Source organism: Chroicocephalus ridibundus, chromosome 3 (genome assembly GCF_963924245.1).
Source record: "Chroicocephalus ridibundus chromosome 3, bChrRid1.1, whole genome shotgun sequence".
Lineage (NCBI taxonomy): Eukaryota > Metazoa > Chordata > Aves > Charadriiformes > Laridae > Chroicocephalus > Chroicocephalus ridibundus.
In genome coordinates, this window is record NC_086286.1 from 7,589,700 (window position 1) to 7,595,699 (window position 6,000).

Below are 6,000 nucleotides of genomic sequence, written 5' to 3' on the forward strand. Positions count from 1 at the left end.
TCAAAACCACCCTTTCCCACTTGGCCCCGCGCCAGGCACAAAAATGGCCATATATCTGGAGACTGGTCCCACGCCCAAACAGCCAGCAGGGAAAATTATGCCTTGTTCTAAAGCTCTTTGGGAACCGCTTGTGTGGCCCCACAGACCTGCGGGCTGCAGGCTTTCCTGCTGCCTTCAGCCTCAAAACCACCCTTTCCCACTTGGCGTCACGCCAGGCACAAAAATGGCCATATGTCTGGAGGTTGGTCCCACGCCCAAAGAGCCAGCAGGGAAAACTATGCCTTGTTCTAAACCTCTTTGGGAACCGCTTGCGTAGCCCCACAGACCTGGGGGCTGCAGGCTTTCCTGCTGCCTTCAGCCTCAAAACCACCCTTTCCCACTTGGCGCCGCGCCAGGCCCAAAAATGGCCATATGTCTGGAGACTGGTCCCAAGCGCAAAGAGGCAGCAGGGAAAATTATGCCTTGTTCTAAAGCTCTTTGGGAACCGCTTGCGTAGCCCCACAGACCTGGGGGCTGCAGGCTTTCCTGCTGCCTTCAGCCTCAAAACCACCCTTTCCCACTTGGCGCCGCGCCAGGCACAAAAATGGCTAGATATCTGGAGACTGGTCCCACGCCCAAAGAGCCAGCAGGGAAAACTATGCCTTGTTCTAAAGCTCTTTGGGAACCGCTTGCGTAGCCCCACACACCTGGGGGCTGCAGGCTTTCCTGCTGCCTTCAGACTCAAAACCACCCTTTCCCACTTGGCCCCGCGCCAGGCACAAAAATGGCCAGATATCTGGAGACTGGTCCCACGCCCAAAGAGCCAGCAGGGAAAACTATGCCTTGTTCTAAAGCTCTTTGGGAACGGCTTGCGTAGCCCCACACACCTGGGGGCTGCAGGGTTTCCTGCTGCCTTCAGACTCAAAACCACCCTTTCCCACTTGGCCCCGCGCCAGGCACAAAAAAGGCCATATATCTGGAGACTGGTCCCACGCCCAAAGAGCCAGCAGGGAAAACTATGCCTTGTTCTAAAGCTCTTTGGGAACCGCTTGCGTGGCCCCACAGACCTGCGGGCTGCCGGCTTTCCTGCTGCCTTCAACCTCAGAAGCACCCTTTTCCACATGGCGTCACGCCAGACACAAAAATGGCCATATGTCTGGAGGTTGGTCCCAAGCCCAAAGAGCCAGCAGGGAAAACTATGCCTTGTTCTAAAGCTCTTTGGGAACCACTTGCGTAGCCCCACAGACATGGGGGCTGCAGGATTTCCTGCTGCCTTCAGCCTCAAAACCACCCTTTCCCACTTGGCGCTGCGCCAGGCCCAAAAATGGCCATATGTCTGGAGATTGGTCCCACGCCCAAAGAGCCAGCAGGGAAAACTATGCCTTGTTCTAAAGCTCTTTGGGAACCGCTTGCGTAGCCCCACACACCTGGGGGCTGCAGGCTTTCCTGCTCTCTTCAGCCTCAAAAGAAACCTTTCGCAATTGGCGCTGCGCTAGGCCCAAAAATGGCCATATGTCTGAAGATTGGTCCCACGCCCAAAGAGCCAGCAGGGAAAACTATGCCTTGTTCTAAAGCTCTTTGGGAACCGCTTGCGTGGCCCCACACACCTGGGGGCTGCAGGCTTTCCTGCTGCCTTCAGCCTCAAAACCACCCTTTCCCACATGACGTCATGCCAGGCACAAAAATGGCCATATGTCTGGAGGTTGGTCCCACGCCCAAAGAGCCAGCAGGGAAAACTATGCCTTGTTCTAAAGCTCTTTGGGAACCGCTTGCGTAGCCCAACACACCTGGGGGCTGCAGGCTTTCCTGCTGCCTTCAGCCTCAAAACAACCCTTTTCCACATGGCGTCACGCCAGGCACAAAAATGGCCATATGTCTGGAGGTTGGTCCCACGCCCAAAGAGCCAGCAGGGAAAACTATGCCTTGTTCTAAAGCTCTTTGGGAACCGCTTGCGTAGCCCCACACACCTGGGGGCTGCAGGCTTTCCTGCTGCCTTCAGACTCAAAACGACCCTTTCCCACTTGGCCCCGCCAGGCACAAAAATAGCCATATGTCTGGAGACTGGTCCCTTTCCCAAAGAGCCAGCAGGGAAAACTATGCCTTGTTCTAAAGCTCTTTGGGAACCGCTTGCGTGGCCCAACAGACCTGCGGGCTGCAGGCTTTCCTGCTGCCTTCAGCGTCAAAACCACCCTTTCCCACTTGGCGTCACGCCAGGCACAAAAATGGCCATATGTCTGGAGGTTGGTCCCACGCCCAAAGAGCCAGCAGGGAAAACTATGCCTTGCTCTAAAGCTCTTTGGGAACCGTTTGCGTAGCCCCACACACCTGGGGGCTGCAGGCTTTCCTGCTCTCTTCAGCCTCAAAAGCACCCTTTCCCACTTGGCGCTGCGCCAGGCCAAAAAATGGCCATATGTCTGGAGACTGGTCCCACGCCCAAAGAGCCAGCACGGAAAAGTATGCCTTGTTCTAAAGCTCTTTGGGAACCGCTTGCGTAGCCCCACACACCTGGGGGCTGCAGGCTTTCCTGCTGCCTTCAGCCTCAAAACAACCCTTTCCCACATGGCCCCGCGCCAGGCACAAAAAAGGCCATATGTCTGGAGACTGGTCCCACGCCCAAAGAGCCAGCAGGGAAAACTATGCCTTGTTCTAAAGCTCTTTGGGAACCGCTTCCGTAGCCCAACATACCTGGGGGCTGCAGGCTTTCCTGCTGCCTTCAGCCTCAAAACCACCCTTTTCCACATGGCGTCACGCCAGGCACAAAAATGGCCATATGTCTGGAGGTTGGTCCCACGCCCAAAGAGCCAGCAGGGAAAATTATGCCTTGTTCTAAAGCTCTTTGGGAACCGCTTGCGTAGCCCCACACACCTGGGGGCTGCAGGCTTTCCTGCTGCCTTCAGACTCAAAACGACCCTTTCCCACTTGGCGCCGCGCCAGGCACAAAAATGGCCATATGTCTGGAGACTGGTCCCACGCCCAAAGAGCCAGCAGGGAAAACTATGCCTTGTTCTAAAGCTCTTTGGAACCGCTTGCGTAGCCCAACACACCTGGGGTCTGCAGGCTTTCCTGCTGCCTTCAGCCTCAAAACCACCCTTTCCCACATGGCGTCACGCCAGGCACAAAAATGGCCATATGTCTGGAGGTTGGTCCCACGCCCAAAGAGCCAGCAGGGAAAACTATGCCTTGCTCTAAAGCTCTTTGGGAACCGTTTGCGTAGCCCCACACACCTGGGGGCTGCAGGCTTTCCTGCTCTCTTCAGCGTCAAAAGCACCCTTTCCCACTTGGCGCCGCGCCAGGCCCAAAAATGGCCGTATGTCTGGAGACTGGTCCCACGCCCAAAGAGCCAGCAGGGAAAACTATGCCTTGTTCTAAAGCTCTTTGAGAACCGCTTGCGTAGGCCCACAGACCTGGGGGCTGCAGGCTTTCCTGCTGCCTTCAGCCTCAAAACCACCCTTTCCCACATGGCGTCACGCCAGGCACAAAAATGGCCATATGTCTGGAGACTGGTCCCACGCCCAAAGAGCCAGCAGGGAAAACTATGCCTTGTTCTAAAGCTCTTTGGGAACCGCTTGCGTAGCCCCACACACCTGGGGGCTGCAGGCTTTCCTGCTGCCTTCAGCCTCAAAACCACCCTTTTCCACATGGCATCACGCCAGGCACAAAAATGGCGATATGTCTGGAGGTTGGTCCCACGCCCAAAGAGCCAGCAGGGAAAACTATGCCTTGTTCTAAAGCTCTTTGGGAACCGCTTGCGTAGCCCCACACACCTGGGGGCTGCAGGCTTTCCTGCTGCCTTCAGCCTCAAAACCACCCTTTCCCACATGGCGTCACGCCAGGCCCAAAAATGGCCATATATCTGGAGACTGGTCCCACGCCCAAAGAGCCAGCAGGGAAAACTATGCCTTGTTCTAAAGCTCTTTGGGAACCGCTTGCGTAGCCCCACACACCTGGGGGCTGCAGGCTTTCCTGCTCTCTTCAGCCTCAAAAGAACCCTTTCGCACTTGGCGCCGCGCCAGGCCCAAAAATGGCCATATGTCTGAAGATTGGTCCCACGCCCAAAGAGCCAGCAGGGAAAACTATGCCTTGTTCTAAAGCTCTTTGGGAACCGCTTGCGTAGCCCCACACACCTGGGGGCTGCAGGCTTTCCTGCTGCCTTCAGCCTCAAAACAACCCTTTCCCACTTGGCGCTGCGCCAGGCCCAAAAATGGCCATATATCTGGAGACTGGTCCCACACCCAAAGAGCCAGCAGGGAAAACTATGCCTTGCTCTAAAGCTCTTTGGGAACCGTTTGCGTAGCCCCACACACCTGGGGGCTGCAGGCTTTCCTGCTCTCTTCAGCCTCAAAAGCACCCTTTCCCACTTGGCGCCGCGCCAGGCCCAAAAATGGCCGTATGTCTGGAGACTGGTCCCACGCCCAAAGAGCCAGCAGGGAAAACTATGCCTTGTTCTAAAGCTCTTTGGGAACCGCTTGCGTAGGCCCACAGACCTGGGGGCTGCAGGCTTCCCTGCTGCCTTCAGCCTCAAAACCACCCTTTCCCACATGGCGTCACGCCAGGCACAAAAATGGCCATATGTCTGGAGACTGGTCCCACGCCCAAAGAGCCAGCAGGGAAAACTATGCCTTGTTCTAAAGCTCTTTGGGAACCGCTTGCGTAGCCCCACACACCTGGGGGCTGCAGGCTTTCCTGCTGCCTTCAGCCTCAAAACCACCCTTTCCCACATGGCGTCACGCCAGGCCCAAAAATGGCCATATATCTGGAGACTGGTCCCACGCCCAAAGAGCCAGCAGGGAAAACTATGCCTTGTTCTAAAGCTCTTTGGGAACCGCTTGCGTAGCCCCACACACCTGGGGGCTGCAGGCTTTCCTGCTCTCTTCAGCCTCAGAAGAACCCTTTCGCACTTGGCGCCGCGCCAGGCCAAAAAAAGGCAATATGTCTGAAGATTGGTCCCACGCCCAAAGAGCCAGCAGGGAAAACTATGCCTTGTTCTAAAGCTCTTTGGGAACCTCTTGCGTAGCCCCACACACCTGGGGGCTGCAGGCTTTCCTGCTGCCTTCAGCCTCAAAACCACCCTTTCCCACTTGGCGCTGCGCCAGGCCCAAAAATGGCCATATATCTGGAGACTGGTCCCACACCCAAAGAGCCAGCAGGGAAAACTATGCCTTGTTCTAAAGCTCTTTGGGAACGGCTTGCGTAGCCCCACACACCTGGGGGCTGCAGGCTTTCCTGCTGCCTTCAGACTCAAAACCACCCTTTCCCACTTGGCATCACGCCAGGCACAAAAATGGCCATATGTCTGGAGACTGGTCCCACGCCCAAAGAGCCAGCAGGGAAAACTATGCCTTGTTCTAAAGCTCTTTGGGAACCGCTTGCGTAGCCCCACACACCTGGGGGCTGCAGGCTTTCCTGCTGCCTTCAGACTCAAAACCACCCTTTCCCACTTGGCATCGCGCCAGGCACAAAAATGGCCATATGTCAGGAGACTGGTCCCTTTCCCAAAGAGCCAGCAGGGAAAACTATGCCTTGTTCTAAAGGTCTTTGGGAACCGCTTGCGTAGCCCCACACACCTGGGGGCTGCAGGCTTTTCTCGCGCTTTCAGCCTCAAAACCACCCTTTCCCACTTGGCCCTGCGCCAGGCCCAAAAATGGCCATATGTCTGAAGATTGGTCCCACGCCCAAAGAGCCAGCAGGGAAAACTATGCCTTGTTCTAAAGCTCTTTGGGAACCGCTTGCGTAGCCCCACACACCTGGGGGCTGCAGGCTTTCCTGCTCTCTTCAGCCTCAAAAGAACCCTTTCCCACTTGGCTCCGCGCCAGGCACAAAAATGGCCATATGTCTGGAGACTGGTCCCACGCCCAAAGAGCCAGCAGGGAAAACTATGCCTTGTTCTAAAGCTCTTTGGGAACCGCTTGCGTGGCCCCACAGACCTGCGGGCTGCAGGCTTTCCTGCTGCCTTCAACCTCAGAAGCACCCTTTTCCACATGGCGGCACGCCAGGCACAAAAATGGCCATATATCTGGAGGT